Here is an 18,280-nt window from a genome sequence, read left to right on the forward strand (position 1 = left end):
CGATGGAAAACTTATACAAGCAACTAAAATGTTATATGAGACCACTAACACCAGAATCAAAAACGGAAAAAATTTCACTGAGGCATTTAATACTTTAAAAGGCCTCCGACAAGGATGTTGTCTATCTCCCACTTTCTTTAAAACATACCTTGATCAATCCTTACAAAGGTGGACAAAAGCAGTAAAACCGATGGGACTGAAAGTGGGAGACGACTCCCTATTTACATTATACTTTGCGGACGACCAAGTTGTTATAGCCCAAGATCAAAATGACTTAAGCTATATGATACGGAAGCTAAATAAACATTACCAACAGGCAGGATTAGTAATAAATATGGACAAGTCAGAATACTTCATAGTGGGAAACGAAGACATTGAAAACGTACCATTGGAACAAGGACATATTGTTGGTGTGAAACAACGTAAATATTTGAGAGCTATAATTAACAAACGAGGAAATAGTGAAGATGAAATACAACATAGGATCAATAAAGGTAGAAGCATCACTAGATCCCTCAATTCAATTATATGGGACAAATATATCAGGAAGGAAACAAAGAGAAGAATATATGAAAGTATATTGAAGAGCGCTACAATCTACGGTGCAGAAGTTTGGGACATAAGCGCAAGAAGTAAAAAGAATCTACTTAGTACAGAAACGGACTTTTTGAGGAGAGGTTACCAGGTTTCGAGATTAGAACATGTAAGAAATGAAACAATTAGAGAACGTATGAAGGTGGAAAAAACTATAATAGGCGATACTGAAAAGAGACAGCTGACATGGTTCGGTCACGTTAAAAGAATGAATAAGTCTCGCTGACCGAGAAAAATATTAGAGTGAGTCCCACCGGAGAGAAGAAGAAGAGGACTACCACGGAGAAGCTGGAGGGACAATATTCAGGAGGCAATGGATTTGAGGCAATTAGATGAAGATATGTGTTACGATAGAAAAAATTTGAAGTTGGGTATGGAGAGGCGGCGACAGCTGTAGAAATCCATTATATATAATTCAATTTACATTGTAAAAAAAAGATCAAGGCAGGTTTTGTTTATATTTGATTCAGAGTTGGACCACCATCTCCATATAGCTATTTCAGCATCCTTATGCCTCATCGGTGAAGCTCAGAAGTCTCAACTCTAAAGGAAATACAAACAATTCTGCCAATTTAAGGCAAACCATCGCAATGCAATGAACCCACCTCTGAGACGCAATTTAGCGACATCTCTCGTATTACGAGGAAAACAACGAAAAGCCCCAGATGCAAAGTTTACTACCTTTTAAACAATTAGAATAATTGAAATAAAAATATAATAAACAATATTTTAAATCCAAGACTTTTCGTTAATAAACTGCTTTCTGGCTGCCTCCCATATCTCCGGATTTTACAATATCCTTCGGTTCTTTACCTTCCCTTCGTCAAGGAAAAGGACCGAAAGACAGTTTCTAAATACTCAAACTGAGTAAATATGAAAAAGATAAAAAAAGATCAAGGCAGGTTTTGTTTATATTTGATTCAGAGTTGGACCAATTCAGACCAATTCAGAGTTTGAGTATTTAGAAACTGTCTTTCGGTCCTTTTCCTTGACGAAGGGAAGGTAAATGGGTGGCCTAAGCGTCCTCTATTTGCTTTCTCCTACTTTCGTCGTCTCTTGTGATTATATATTGTAAAATCCGGATATATGGGATGCAGCCAGAAAGCAGTTTATTAACGAAAAGTCTTGGATTTAAAATATTGTTTATTATATTTTTATTTCAATTATTCTAATTGTTTAAAAGGTAGTAAACTTTGCATCTGGGGCTTTTCGTCAATTTACATTCTTAAATCGTAAAATTATAAAGGCTTGAAGCCAATGTTATTTGATACTTTCCGGGAACATTACGAGACCCTACCCGAAATCTCAAACAACCATCTTGATCAACTGAAGTCTGACTCCATTTGATCAAGATGGTTGTTTGAGATTTTGGGTACGGTCTGACTTCAGTTGATCAAGATGGTTGCTTTTCCTTCAGTTGAAGGAAAAATGGTTCGAAATATAGTTCCTACTAGTCACCTTTCGATTCAGAGGTGGTTCATCATCCCCAGACAGCTGTTTCTGCCTTTCAACGTCCTCAGTGGGGCTTCATAAACACTTTTGAATCTAAAAGAAAACAAAGTATTTAAATATAATCATAAAAATAATTTTATAATTTACTTTCATTACGCTGTGTAACGACGAAATTCACCCTGTAGGAATAATGGAAAATAGAATTTGACAAGATGTTGATATGTCATATAAGGGGATGTTAACGTGTTACACAATTTGAAGAACATGTCCTCGGTTGCTCAGTACGGAAGAGATCTAAAAGAACACAAAGTATTTAAGTATAATCATAAAAATAATTTTATAATCTACTTTTAGGACGCTGTGTAACGACGAACTTCACCCTGTGGGAATAATGGGAAATAGAATTTGACAAGATGTTGATATGTCATATAAGGGGATGTTAACGTGTTACACAATTTGAAGAACATGTCCTCGGTTGCTCAGTACGGAAGAGATATGGGGGTGGTTCTTACGGGGTGTTATTAATATCCTTATTAGCTTAGAAATAAAAAAATAGAAAAATCAAATAAGAATATCAAATAAAAAGAAACAAAATATTGGGCGCCACTGGTTTCCTTATGGGAACCAAACATATATAAAAATAGAAACATTAAAGAAAGATAGCCCAAATCAAAAATTAACAAAAACATTGTCAATACAAAATATACGGGGTAAGTCATGAGGAACTGTGCATACTCCTACCTCGTATAGAGGCTCCCATGGGGAATAACAAATGACCATTAAAAAGTGTCTGCTCCCCTTGTTTAATAATATACAGGGCGAGTTTCGCATTTTGACAGAAACTTATATTCGTCATAATTTTTGAACGGTCAGATCGATGTGTCTCATATTTTGGCCAATCGTTACACTATTACCACCTAATCAACTGATTTATTCAAACTAGAAAAAAATCAGGCCCGGCTTTAAAAAATTAGTTCGTTTGGGTCTTAGAAAAAATTTCACCCTGTATACGCTTTTTGAAAACTCTAATATGAATTTTACAAATTAGACAAATAGGCAATTAAAATAGCGTATTTATTTTTTTCCCACACGATTACTTAATTTATTATAAAAAAATCAAATTTGACTATGAATTAAAAGTTTGGTAAAGTAAACCATAGATTTTAAAAAAATTAACTTTTATTACAAAAATTATTTTTTTTTAACAAATATTTGATTTATGTTACCACCCAATCAACTGATTTATTCGAACTAGAAAAAAATCAGGTCCGGATTTAAAAAATTAGTTCGTTTGGGTCTTAGAAAAAATTTCACCCTGTATACGCTTTTTAAAAACTCTAATATGAATGTTACAAATTAGACAAATAGGTAATTAAAATGGCATATTTATTTTTTTCCCCACATGATTACTTAATTTTTTATAAAAAAATCAAATTTGACTATGAATAATAATTAAAAGTTTGGTAAAGTGAACCATAGATTTAAAAAAATTTACTTTTATTACAAAAATTAATTTTTTTTAACAAATATTTGATTTATGGTACCACCCAATCAACTGATTTATTCAAACTGGAAAAAAATCAGGCCCGGATTTAAAAAATTATTTCGTTTTGGTCTTAGAAAAAATTTCACCCCGTATACGCTTTTTGAAAACTCTAATATGAATTTTACAAATTAGACAAATAGGCAATTAAAATGGATAATTTATTTTTTCCCCACACGTTTATTTAATTTTTTATTAAAAAATCAAATTTGTCAAAATCGGAATTTTAACCTTAAAATGAAAGAAAAAAAGATGAAATCACGGTTTAACTCGCTACAACGTTCCATTTTAATTTTTTTTTCTGAAATTTTTACAGCACATATCTCTTACCAGTGTGAAGACTATGACAATTGTTGTAGACTTTCAGTCTTCTTCTCGTAAAAGTTATGAATTTTTAAAAATAAAAGGTGCAGATTCGTGAATTGCAAAGTTAAATCGCAAAAATTAAGTGAAAAAATTTAAAATTTATCTATTTGATCACGTTTATGTTAAACTATAGAGTCCAAAGAGAAGTTTTATGGAGTTTTAGATCTAGACGTGATATAGAAAAAAAAATGGTGAAACTTTTAATTTTAAGAAAAACGTTGTTTAATTTTTTTTATTTTAATGGTAAAATTGCGATTTTGCCAAATTTGATTTTTTAATAAAAAATTAAGTAATCGTGTGGGGAAAAATAAATAAGCCATTTTAATTGTCTATTTGTCTAATTTGTAAAATTCATATTAGAGTTTTCAAAAAGAGTATACAGGGTGAAATTTTTTCTAAGACCCAAACGAACTAATTTTTTAAAGCCGGACCTGATGTTTTTCTAGTTTGAATAAATCAGTTGATTGGGTGGTAACATAAATCAAATATTTGTTTAAAAAAATTAATTTTTGTAATAAAAGTTAATTATTTTTTAAATCTATGGTTCACTTTACCAAATTTTTAATACATAGTCAAATTTGATTTTTTTTATAAAAAATTAAGTAATCGTGTGGGGAAAAAATAAATATGTCATTTTAACTGCGTATTTGTCTAATTTGTAAAATTAATATTAGAGTTTTCAAAAAGGGTATACAGGGTGAAATTTTTTCTAAGACCCAAACGAACTAATTTTTTAAAGCCGGGCCTGATTTTTTTCTAGTTTGAATAAATCATTTGATTAGGTGGTAATAGTGTAACAATTGATTAAAATAAGATACACATCGATCTGACCGTTTAAAAATTATGACGAATATAAATTTCTGTCAAAATGCGAAACTCGCCCTGTATATTATTAAACAATGGGAGCAGACACTTTTTAATGGTCATTTGTTATTCCCCATAGGAGCCTCTATACGAGGTAGAAGTATGTACAGTTCCTCATGACTCACCCTGTATTAAACAGGATCAAAAATACAAAAGCAACTCCATACTTTAACTGTAATATTAGAAACTACTAACACAAAAAAACTTCTAACAATCTCCTGCCTGCATACCAAGAGATTATACAGGGTGTTTCATTAATAATTGTCCATATAGTAACTAGTTATTTTGATTAATTTATGATATGATTCATATGATTAGAATTTAAAAATTATTTGTACCCAGTACTTTAAAACTATTTGGCGTATCCTTATCATACTTGGCAAAAAGTGTAGGTACTGTACACCCTACTAAATTAAGATAAATAAACGCTACTACCAGAGGCGTACGACAGGGGATAGTAGCTGGTTGACCTTTCGCAAATTCTACGCCACTGACGAAATTGCTATTTTAGTGTAATTTTTTTATTTTCCAATACTTTTTATGTAAATATAATACTCTTCACTCGTAACGATAAAATTATTAGTTTTCGAGATATTTGAAATTAAAAATGAAGCGACACAATACATTAACCAAAATAACGGTGTCGTTTCATTTTTAACTTCAAAGATCTCGGAAACTATTGACTTTATCGTTATGAATGAAGAGTACATATATTATTTTCATAGAAAGTATTGGAGAATCCAAAAATTAACTAAAATAGCAATTCCGCCAGTGGCGTAGAATTTGGAAAGGGTCAACCATTCACTTTCCCCCGTCGTACGCTTCTGGTAATAGCCAGAAACGTTTGTTTAACATAATTTAGTAGTTTGTACAGTACCTATACTTCCTGCGAAGTATGAAAAGGATACGTCGAATAGTTTTAAAATGCTGAGCAAAAATAGTTTTTAAATTTTTAGATAAAACACCCTGTAACTCAGTAAGGAACTACATTTTATTTAAGTGTTTTAGGTTAAATCTTACTATTTTGTGATAAGGTTTCTCCAGTTACTATATGAACAATTATTAATGAAACACCGTGTATACCGGCATTGGTATAAAAAGTCGCGTTCGGCTAAAAATAGCTAGGGCTTACAATACCGGGATCCCGAACGATTTTTGTCCGGTATTCGATACCGGTATTTATAATAAAAATACCGGTATTTCGGTATTAGCTTAGTTTATAAAAATTGAATTTATGCACAATAAACTTTCTTCTAAGATATTTTTTCTATTACAAGAAATTATTTTTGAAGATAAACAACCAATATCATTGTAAAAAATATTTATTAAACACGTTTATTACACATATACCCTATTCCACGAACATACGCCTGTTTTGGATTACGTCGACAAGGAATATTTTACTGTGAAAAATAAGAAGAACGAAAGTAAATTGCAAATTACATTGTTGTTTATTGGAATAATTATTAGCGCCAATTACTTTCGTACTTCTTATGTTACACAGTAAAATATTACTTGTCGAAGTAATCCAAAACAGGCGTATGTTCGTGGAATGGCCCATACACGTCAAGTATCTACGGTGACCATATGTACTTATTTAAGTAGGACAGTACTTATTTTTAAATATTGTCCTAATGTACTTTAAAACCTTTCTAAGGACACGCAAATGTACTTATTTTTTCTAAAAAATTAATATTTTTACCTTTTACTATTTTTAAACAAATTTCTTTGTATACTGTTCCAGGTATTGCAGCTTTTGTGTCTTGATGGTTTCCAATATTTCCATTCTTTTGTTGACTCTTCTCATGACTTCGTTGTTTGTTACATGCTCGGTCCATGCTATCTTCAGGATACCTTCACCCACAGTTCAAATGCTTCCAACTTTCTAGTAGTCGACCTGTTAATTGACCATGTTTCTATCCCGTAAAGCAGAGTCGAGAAAATATAACCCATTGCCAGGCTAACTCTCAAGTCTAATATTATTTCAGTTCTCTTGCACAAAGTACCTTTCTCATTTTATTGAAGTTTGTTGCTTTCTTTATTCGAACTTTGATTTCTTTGGAGTAATCGTTTGTGTGATTAATTATTGTGCCAAGATAGTTGTAGTTTTCAACTTGTTCTAAAGTTTTACCTTTAATTGTCAGGCTTTAGTCATTATTTTGGGTTTTTGATATCCTCATACATTTATTTTTCTTGATGTTTATTGATAATCCATATTCTTCTCCATACTCAACTATCTTGTTCATTAGCTTTTGGAGGTCTTGGAGGTTGTCCGCTATTATGATAGTATCGTTCGCATATCTAATGTTGTTAATTGGCGTTCCATTTACCTCTATTCCTCCTGCTTCTTCCTCAAGAGCTTTTTTTATAATTTCTTCAGAGTATGCATTGAACAGTAGTAGTGACAATACACACCCCTATGCGTATGTGTGCCTGCTGTTTATAATATAGGTTTGTTATAATTCAAAGGTCATTGTATTGTAATTGCTTTGCTTTGAGGACGTCCATTAGCTCTTTGTGGCGGACTTTACCGAAAGCCTTGTTGTAATCTATGAAACAGACGTACACATCTGTTCACACCCAAGCATATCTGGATTAGTACGTTAAATGCAAACAGAGCTTCACGAGTACCTACGCCTCTACGGAATCCAAATTGGGTTTCTTCAATATCCATATCAAGTGTTTGGTAAATGCGTTTATGAATGATCTTTAAAAACATGAGAGAAATCAGGCTTATGGAGCGATGGTCGTGCACAAAATTTTACTGCACAAGTGAAACATTTTTACACAAAATCTGTAACCTATCTAGAAAACTGGAGTACAAATTTTCATGAATTTAAACTATTCAAAAGGATAGATCTAAGAAGTGAAATAACATGGAACGATGTTTGTTATTCTCTCGAAGCTTTTAAATTGTATATCAAGGCAACCATGTTAAATGAAGATCAACTCTTTGACGAACTGGGAATTTTAAAAGACGTGGCTACAAGTGAAATTCTGAATCTGAATCTGGCTACAAAAAAAATTTCTGAGTGGAACGGAAAAGAAAAAAATAGTCAGGATCGATGTCTTGAAGTTTTTAAGTGTGTAGATCAATTCAAACTGAAAAACTTACAAATATTATGCGAATTTATTTTTTGTCTTCCGGGAACTAGTGCGGCTATCGAGCGTTTCTTTTCTGTAATTAATAATTATTATTGGACGTCGGAAAAGTCACAAATGTCCATATCCACTCTCAAGGCAGTGATGCGGGTGTACGCAAATTTTGATGAGACTTGTATGGTATGTTTCATTTACTTCAGTCCAAGCCGGACCTTCTTAAATTAATTTTAAGTTCAGAAAAACATGAATGATGCAAAAAACGGGAAGATGATGAGGCTATTGCAGGTCCCTCATATAAAAACTCTTATTTACAGGCTTGTAACTTTCTCAAAGTTAATATAATGTGTTGTTTAGTTTAATTGTTATAATTTTTTATGTTTAGCTACATATATTATTTATTTTTAATGTCAAAAAGTTATGTTTGTCCAATAAAAAGATACATTTTGCGTTTTTAATACATTTTTGTTTTTTGTACTTTTTTTTCTTTAAAAAGATATGGTCACCGCGCAAGTATAGCGCTTTCTAAAAGCGTGAATGTCGTTAATTTAAGGCGAAGGATTATATCAGCTTCTACAACCAAATTATTAAATCTCGTCTAGACAAATTAATACCTACATAAAATGAGTTATATAAAAATTCTTAAATATTTAAAATTAGACTACTTTATTTTATAAATAAGTCGAATAAGATTTATTAATCAGAATTGTTTTTACATTTTCAGATCTATTTTTCATTTTTTTTGTGTATTGTGGTGTATAAATTAGGATTACTTATTTTCTGAATTACTAATAATAATTGAAAATATATAGCTGTCTAAATACAGAGTAATCCATATAAAATATTTGTCACAGTAAGTTAATCTTTATATTAATATACAGGGTAAGGCAGATAACTGGCCTATTAGAAATATCTCGAGAACTAAAGGCAACAGAATCATGAAATTTGGAATACAGGGGTTTTGAAGGATGATCTATAAAATGAAAATATTTTCATCTCTTTGCAACTTCCGGTTATACCGGAAGTTGCTTATAACTTCGTTTTTTTAAATGGGACAACCTGTATATTTTTACATTTTTGGATTCTCTTCGATGTCTTCTTTCTTAAAATATGAGATTTTGTAATGTTATACAGGGTATTCTAAAAGATAATTACGTTTTTTTAATAATTTCGTAGCAACATTCACACCCTGTAGAATTGTAATAGTTTGACACTAAAAACTCTGCTTACGTTCAAGTGATTTTTAACATAGTCTATTATTGTTAAGAATCATTAGTATAGCTAATTTTAAAATTTTAGTATACAGGGTTGGTCGAAACTCGGAATGAGTATTTTCTGAGTTTTCTTAAATGGAACACCCTGTATTTTAGTATTGTAATGAAATGATATTTTATGGTACTTTTTTATTTCTTAAGCATTCCCTATACCTAACTGCTTTAATTTGTGCTTAATTGTTAACCGCACCAACAATCTTAACTACGTAGGTATTTTGATAGCTAAACCATTATGGGTAATTTTAAGAATCAGTCTGGATTAATATGTATTTATTTCTGAAAAATTATTTATAATTGAATATTTTCACGGCCAACCTAATAAAATTTTACGTATTTTTTGTTGCAATTAATATTTAGCTTGAATCACCAATAACTCACAAATTAAAGCAGTTAGGTATAGGAAATACTTATAAAATAAAAAAGTACTATGAAATATCATTTCATTACAATACTAAAATACAGGGTGTTCTATTTAAGAAAACTCAGAAAATATTCATTCTGAGTTTCGACCAACCCTGTATACTAAAATTTCAAAATTAGCTATACTAATGATTCTTAACAATAATAGACTATGTTAAAAATCACTTGAACGTAAGCAGAGTTTTTAGTGTCAAACTATTACAATTCTACAGGGTGTGAATGTTGCTACGAAATTAATAAAAAAACGTAAATATCTTTTAAAATACCCTGTATAATATTACAAAATCTCATATTTTAAGAAAGAGGATATTGAGGAGAATCCAAAAATGTAAAAATATACAGGGTGTCCCATTTAAAAAAACGAAGTTATAAGCAACTTCCGGTATAACCGGAAGTTACAAAGAGATGAAAATATTTTCATTTAATAGATCATCCTTCAAAACCGCTTTATTCCAATTTTCATGATTCTCTTGCCTTTAGTTCTCGAGATATTTCTAATAGGCCAGTTATCTGCCTCACCCTATATTTTAAAGTTAAATTTACAAATAGCAAATTTCATAAGTAAAAGTACTATCCTATTATATGCAAAATTTATCCTAGAATCAAATATGTAGTTTTTCTATTTGCACATTTTTTGTATCATCTATCCCTACTCTCTGTATAATGTTATAAACAACATCAACTCATTTCAAAACAAAATTTAATAGATTTCATATATTATTTAATAACAAGTCGATATAACAACTAACTGAGGATAGTATAAATATACGTGTATATTTTTTATTCATAATACCAGTTTTAATACCGGGATCCCAGTATTTGAAATTTTAAATACCAAATACCGGTATTGAGATTTTGGCTCGGTATTGTAAACCCTAAAAACATCGAAAACGCGGTGGTCCACGACTTGCTTAGACCATAATGGAACACTACAACACAATAACTTCTGCATTCTAAGCTTGCAATCAAATTTGACTAAAACTGAACAAGAACTTCACTACTTAAATTTCTTCGGTAACCGCCTTTGGCGGCTACCGCCGAGGCTGACCTCTGTCTTGGATGTCAAAACCAGAATCTTCGACGGCTCTAACTTGAACTCTTGGCGGCTCAAACTTGACTTTTTGACGGCTCAAACTTGACTCTTGACGGCTCAAACTAGACTTCTTGACGGCTCAAACTAGACTTCTTGACGGCTCAAACTAGACTTTTCAACTTCCCAAACTTGACTGCTCTACGGCTCAAACGTGACTGAATTTTTCCATCTCCCAATCTCAATCTTCAGAAACCACACGCCCCTTCCAAAATCATTCGATCTCCCCATCAATAATCCTCAACAACCAATCATAGACTTAGGGCACTCACTTAATCAAAATCTTGACCAATAGGAAATGCAAAATACGCTTTAGGTTGAACCCTCTGGCGTACACCAAAAAAACACTTCATCCAATCATCGAGAGAATAAAAAAAACTATCCCAGCAGATACTACAACCCACTTCCCACGAATAATGCCAAATCAACGTTTTCACATATGTGGTCGCTGGAACGCTTACCAAGGCTGTGTTATTGCTTTATATAAACAATCCAGCTCTTAAAATAACATTCCACAGTTTCACAGTCGCCAAAAACACATTAGTGAAAGATTTACAACTCTGATTCCTTTTGGCGGTACAAAATAAAATAAACACGTGGAGAAATAAAAAATTTATCCATTCACGAGAAACAAAACTTCTGCCTATGACTGATCCAATATCGTGAGAACGAAAGAACCAAATAATTCCACGCAGTACATAATACAATTTCAGAAACGGGTTTAGCATACAGGGTAAAGCAAAAATGATAATGATTTTCGGACCGTTACAGCTGTAGCGACATCTCTTAAAGTAAAGAAAAAAAAAAGAAAAGTCCAGATGCAAAATTTATTAAAAATAAATAATTTAAATCTGAAGACTTTTCGTGGAACTAAGAGACGACAAATAAAGAAGGCGAAAAGGACTCTGCAATATGCAGTCACATTCCGCTTCCTCCGTCTAGGAAAAAAGGTCCGAAATATAGTTACTAGTACGCACAATCTGCAATTTTGCATCTGGACTTTTCATCTTTTCTTTAAGAGTGTAAGTTAATGTTGCCACAGCGTCCTAAAAGTAGATTATAAAATTATTGTTATAATTCTACTTAAATAGTTTTTTTTTCGGTTTAGAGGGGCTTATGAAGCCCCACTGAGGACGTCGAAAGACAGAGACAGCTGTCTGGGGATGATGAACCACCTCTGAATAGAAAGGACAAATAATTTCAGTTATTGGAGATGGACTTTGCTGACCTTTACCCAGTGGCGGCTCGTATAACTTTAGGAAGGTAGTGCCAGAATCCGGGCAGCTGCCTAAATTTTTAGTGGCGGTTTCACGATATTGTCAAAAAGGATATAAAATAGAAATTAAAAAAAAAATAGGCGCAGATATTTTTATCTTATTATATATGTATCTACTATTTTTTTACCACCAAAAGAGAAACCACCAAAAGAGTTTTTTAATATACTAATTTGATTCATTGTCAAAAAATAAATTAAACGTAGAAAATAATCAAAATATTATTAATATTATTAATATACCTACGACACCCACGACCACAACGCACTAATAATTACAAATTCAAAAATATAGTAGAGTATAAACACAAATATACAATAAAGTAGTAGATAAATAAACACAATAGCGGCAAGCGAACGCGTAAAGAAACTAGAAATAGATCTAAAACATTGTATCTTAAGATCTACTAACTTCCTTTTCGAGATTTCGAGCCTGGCAGGAAGAGGCCCATTTAAGCGTATATTAAAAGTGCAATACCGCTCTATCTCTGTCACTTACATAGGATGCTCATACAATCTTTCTCTTTTCTGGCGAGCCACTATGACTTTCGGCACCGGGATCTTCATCCCTTATCCGGTCAGCTGTGGGTGGCCAGAGTCGGTGGATAGATTTGCATTACGCTACACAGTTGCCAGATTTTATATAATTTATGAAAATAAAGAGAAATAATCACAAGAAAAAGTAACAGGCATTAAGATGTTTTTAAGATAAAAAATATGTTTCTGCATAGTTAGCAAGGTAGTGCCATGGCTCTATGGCACTACCTCACGGGCCGCCACTGCCTTTACCCCATGTAAAATTTAATATTATTTATACCGTGGTCAGTCCACGGAATTCGCAATATTCTCCTAGACCAGGACTAATCTGTAAAAAACGTGTATTTTTGGATGTGAGAGGTGGCATTCGGATTTTTGCAGATAAAGTTAGGTGACACCTTCAGTAATAATAATCGACTTATGCTCAGGCCCGGACTGGCCCGCCGGCCCACCGGCCCTCGGCCCGGTGCGCCTTTTGCCTTCGTTAGTACCTATCTATCCATAAAAAAAATTAGACTGGAAAAAAATTTTTTGAACCTTTACACAAAGATGATGCAGCTACCATTCCCCTAAAAAATGTTTTTACATACCTCAGTAATCAGAATCCTAAATAATGAAGCCAGTCGGTACAACAAAAGAAAACTTGTATCAGGCATCAGATAATCAAATAGCTTAGCTACGGCGGACGGCGCCCTCGAAGACCATTTTTACGATTCGGGCGCCTTTCATATGTATCAATATCCGCTGTTTCTTTTATAATAGCTTGGATGCAACTAGCGGCGCCCTTGAAGACAATTTTTACGATTCCGGCGCCTTTCGTAGGTAATTTCCGCTGTGTGTATTATAATAAATAGCTTAGACGCGGCGCCCTCGAAGACGATTTTTACGATTCGGGCACCTTTCTTAGGCATTAATATCCATCCGCTGTTTTTTTATATAATAAATAGCTTGGATGCAACGAGCGGCGCCCTCGAAGACAATTTTTACGATTCGGGCGCCTTTCGTAGATATCAATTTCCGCTGTTTCCATTATAATAAAAAGCTTAGACGCGGCGCCCTCGAAGACAATTTTTTCGATTCAGGCGCCTTTGGTAGCTATCAATCTCCGCTGATTCTATTTTAATAAATAGCTTAGATGCAACGAGCGGCGCCCTCGAAGAAAATTTTTACGATTCGGGCGGCTTTCGTAGATATCAATTTCCGCTGTTTCCATTATAATAAAAAGCTTAGACGCGGCGCCCTCGAAGACAATTTTTTCGATACAGGCGCCTTTGGTAGCTATTAATCTCCGCTGATTCTATTTTAATAATTAGCTTAGATGCAACGAGCGGAGCCCTCGAAGACAATTTTTATCGACGCCCTCGAAGACATATAGGTATCAATTTCCGCTGTTTCTAATATAATAGAAATAGCGGATATTTATACCTACGAAAAGCGCCCAAATGGTAAAAATGGTCTTCAAGGGCACTGCGCCTCGCATCTAAGCTATTTGATTATCAGATATCTAATATAAAGAGTGTTACATGTTTCATCCCACAATTGGCCTAAATTATAGGTGCATTTTTCTGCGCTCCATAACTACGGTATACATACTGGATTGTTGCGCCCCAGAATCCTAAATAATGAAGCCCAGACAATGAACAAAATACAACTTGTCAACATGTATCAGGTATCAGATAATCAAATAGCTTAGGTGCGATGCGCGCCGCCCTAGAAGACCATTTTTGCGAATCAGGCGCCTTTCGTGGGTATCAATCCCCGCTAATTCTATTTTAATAAATAGCTTAGATGCAACGAGCGGCGCCCTCGAAGACAATTTTTACTTCTACATTATACATATAAGATTGTTGCGCCCTAGAGCGCTACATAATAAGGCCAGTGGGTACAACAAAATTCAACTCGTTCAACTCATATCAGGGATTCTTTATCTAATCTGCTACCTTTAAAGCTAATCTGATACCTAATACGAGTTGAATTTTGTTGTATCCTTCTTACTCTAATACAATTTGTCCTCAGATATTCATGCCGCTCATTCCACCAGTATGGTTGTTTCCTTTCATACCTCCCATTTGACTTCACATAAGATAACTGTGATGTCGCACTTAGACCCTCGATCAACTTACTTACATCCTCGCATCTCGGACCAATCAAGCCAAAAGCATCCATAAAAACCTCCTCATTTAAAAGTCTCTTTAGATCGATATCTCTATCTTCCTGTTTCTTCCTTTTGCTAGTTATTTCAAAACTCACATATTTATGTAAGCTGAGCGATTCTTCTTCCAAAACAATCTAGCTTATGACCCTGTTTAGAAATGACGTTGAAACCAGTGAGATGTTCAGAAAGGATTCACTATTATCTCTCACAAACGTAGGTGGCTTACCGTCATTTAGCAAAGTAATCCCTGTGGCGTGGATTCATTCTGATAGGTTTTTCCCTGTCCCATCAGATCTCCTATGTTTAATAATTCTTTGTCGATAGACTTACATTGGACTCCTGAAAGAGGATCACGTCACAACTTTCTCTTCGTGCAAGTGTTTCTGCAACATCGTGAGTGGTCCTCGCCAATCCCACATTTATTTGAAAGAACTTCGTATTAGATGGTTTTTGTCTGATTCCTGGTCATAGGTGTTTTCCTAGGTCCTTCGTCCCTTGTGACAGGGTCTCTCTTGAGGCCCCGCTTTTCCTGGATCAGTTTTTTATACTCCGAGAACTGTAAGCTGTCGGCTCTGTGACCGGACTTTACACGTAAGGCAGAAAGTCGCTTCACTACTTTAATCTCGTGCCTAGTGCCCCCTTGCCTTATCGGCAGCAGGAGTCCGATTTGTTTTTCCCTTGCAGTCGGTTTTACTATGCCCGAATTGCAGGCATCTGAGGCACCGATGAGGCACATGCAGACTCTCTCGAATCTTGCACGACTTCCGGCCAATGGGTGTATGTTCTCTTTTCAGCGCCTTCTTGGCTGCGATTCCGACTGTAACGGTTGTATTGCGTTCTACATTTTCCCATAGAGACGAGTTTGACGTCGTTAGGCTTCCTGCTGCCGGTATACCTTCAAACCATCTTCTGGATTTCTTCCTTTGTGACATCTCCGTCTATATCAAATATTTTCACCTGGTCCTGATAGATTCGGACATCTTCTATTGTGTTTCCCTCCATGCGGGCCACGATAGTCTTCTTCAGGTGCTCGGCTTGTTCTTTTTCTGCCACTTCGAGGTTGAGGTCCCCGCCCCTAGTCTTCTTAGCGCTTTTGACGCTAATCCTCTCCTTCCTCGTGTCTTCACTACCCTTGATTAGCAACTCTGCGTAGGATTTTCCACCTCCCTTCACAATCAACTTCTGCGTCCCCGCGTTCGTACTCCTCAGTGAGAGGTGGATGTCCATACCCATGAAGATTACTTTCAGGATTTGCCTGATGTTCCTACTTCTATAGCCCCCAATTATTAAGAGTACCTAATGGAGGGCTATGATAATATAATTACTCTGATCTCCAGTGTCTCCATGTATTCCCTCAATTTCAAAAGAATTACCAGTAGTCTCTTATCCCTGTCACCCATTTCTCTACAGGAACCATGAAAATAGTCTGACGATTTCCCCTGTTCTCTTCCTCCTGACCCTTTCTTGTAATTGTGGTCATAGTATTAAGTTAAAGGTACTTCACCTCTCATGGGCTGTATGTACCTCCTGCACATACTACCGGTTTTTCCCTTATCAGGTCGTGGTACCTTTTCCCCTCACTGGAAAGTCCTTGTTCCATGACCACTACTAAGTCGCCTGCAGATTTATTCCCTCTTCCCGGTTTGGCGACCGCATATAGATATTTGCTTCCCATTCGACTTTATTATAATGTCGTTTATTTTTTCAAAGCCTCTTTCACCTGAGTTCGGGACCGTTGCGATCATTTCTATCTCTCTTTCACTAAGTTTTTCGGGGAAGAACTTTCGAAGTCCATCGGTGTGGACACACTTGCCGTCTCCTTAGTTCTTCCTTCCTCGCCGGTTTTCTCCACTTTCTATCTCGTTTCTCAATGCTGCCGAGGGTGACTTCTCTGAAAGTGCTCTCCATGTCTTCGGTGACACTCTTAAGGTTTATACATACATCATTCTTGATCTCGACCTTCGTGTTTGTATGGTGTCAGACATTAGTCTCACTAAATTATTTGTAACTCTCGTTTCTCCATTGCTCTTACCATAGTCTTATGTCCGAGTTCTCCTCCTTCTCTCTAGATCTTTTTTCACCAAGTGAGGAGCTCCTTTGCAAGGTTGCCTCCCCTGGAACATTTGTCTTGGTGAGGTCCCTACCCCTGACCGAATATCTTCTAACCGAAGACCCTCTTCTTCCGAAGATTATAGTTTCCTCCTTCTTCTTTTCCTCTTTGCTAAGTACTTGCCTTTTGTTCCCTTCACTACTGATGTTGATGTAGCTGATGATGTTCCATATCATCTCACTCATTCATAGTTTGTTCCAGTTGCACCACCACTGATGACTCACTCCAATGTCTCCGTACTAAAAGGGATACTGGGAAACTGAAGCTATATTTTTGTGACATCTTAATATAATTTACTATTCCCAATAAAAATAATAAATTACTTCATGGAGTTAAATTAAAATTAAACTTAAAAAAATTCACGAGTAATGTTGATTTACTTTGCATAAAAAGTTTGATGTAAAATCTTAGGAGGGGGTCTGGCGCCTTTGTCTAGATATTAGGTTGGCGCCTTTTTAAGAATTTGGGTTGGCGCCTTTTTCATGAGCCAGTCCGGCCCTGCTTATGCTCCTTCTCAAATATGCCCGGAACATTAATAAAACAATTAAAATATTTAAAAATTTCGAAAAACATCAATTTTTTCTGCTTTCTTTGCTTATAACTTTAAGGCCGGCCATTGGTAATGTTATAAGTATAGGCGATCCCATCACCTTTATAAAAGACACCACTCATAATCTAGAGCATATATGTATACCGAAAAATGCTTAACCTACTAACAATATATCTCGCTAATTACAGCCATATTTTTGCTACCCTACCTGTTGTGTATTGTTTATAAAAAAATGTGAAAGTTTTGCTTTTTTCTCAATAAATATAAGAGCGTTTATATCTAAATTACTCAAGTATTTAAATGAATTTCATGATAAAAGTCCGTTTAGCACTAGCCTATATGTAAGGATGTAACGTTAAAAAAATGTGAATTAATAAAGTACTTTTTGCTGTACTTTTAAAATAAATTTCTGGAATTAATAGAAATTGGCATGTGAAACGTAAATCTTGTACATATAATACACAAAAAGTATAGGAATCTGTAAGAATCTAAGCTCTGTTAATGTAGCAATTATGTATAAGATGGCGCTACGAAAAAAATTAAATAAACATCAAAAATTCAGGAGCGTAATGGCCCGTTTGAAACTTTCCTTAGGAAATTTCGGTACTTGACAAATATGAGTTTATTAGGGGTCCGGACAAATAATCCCGGACAAAAAATCCCCACAAATTATCCCCGGACAAAAAATCCAAGGACAAAAAATCCCCACAAATAATCCTCACAAATAATCCCCACAAATAATCCCCACAAAAAATCCCGGACAGACAATCCCCACAATTTTTTTTTGACAAAATATCCCCGCAAAAAATCCCGGACAAAAAATCCCCAAGAAATATTTTTGCCGAATAAAGTTGTCAAATGAATGCTTATAATCCAAGGATGGTACTAAAGATGAGAAATTTAGACTGTCTGTCCGTCGGTACGTCCGACCGCGCATATAACTACTCCGTCAT

Source organism: Diabrotica virgifera, chromosome 9, assembly GCF_917563875.1.
Source record: "Diabrotica virgifera virgifera chromosome 9, PGI_DIABVI_V3a".
In the NCBI taxonomy this organism is placed as follows: Eukaryota; Metazoa; Arthropoda; class Insecta; order Coleoptera; family Chrysomelidae; genus Diabrotica; species Diabrotica virgifera.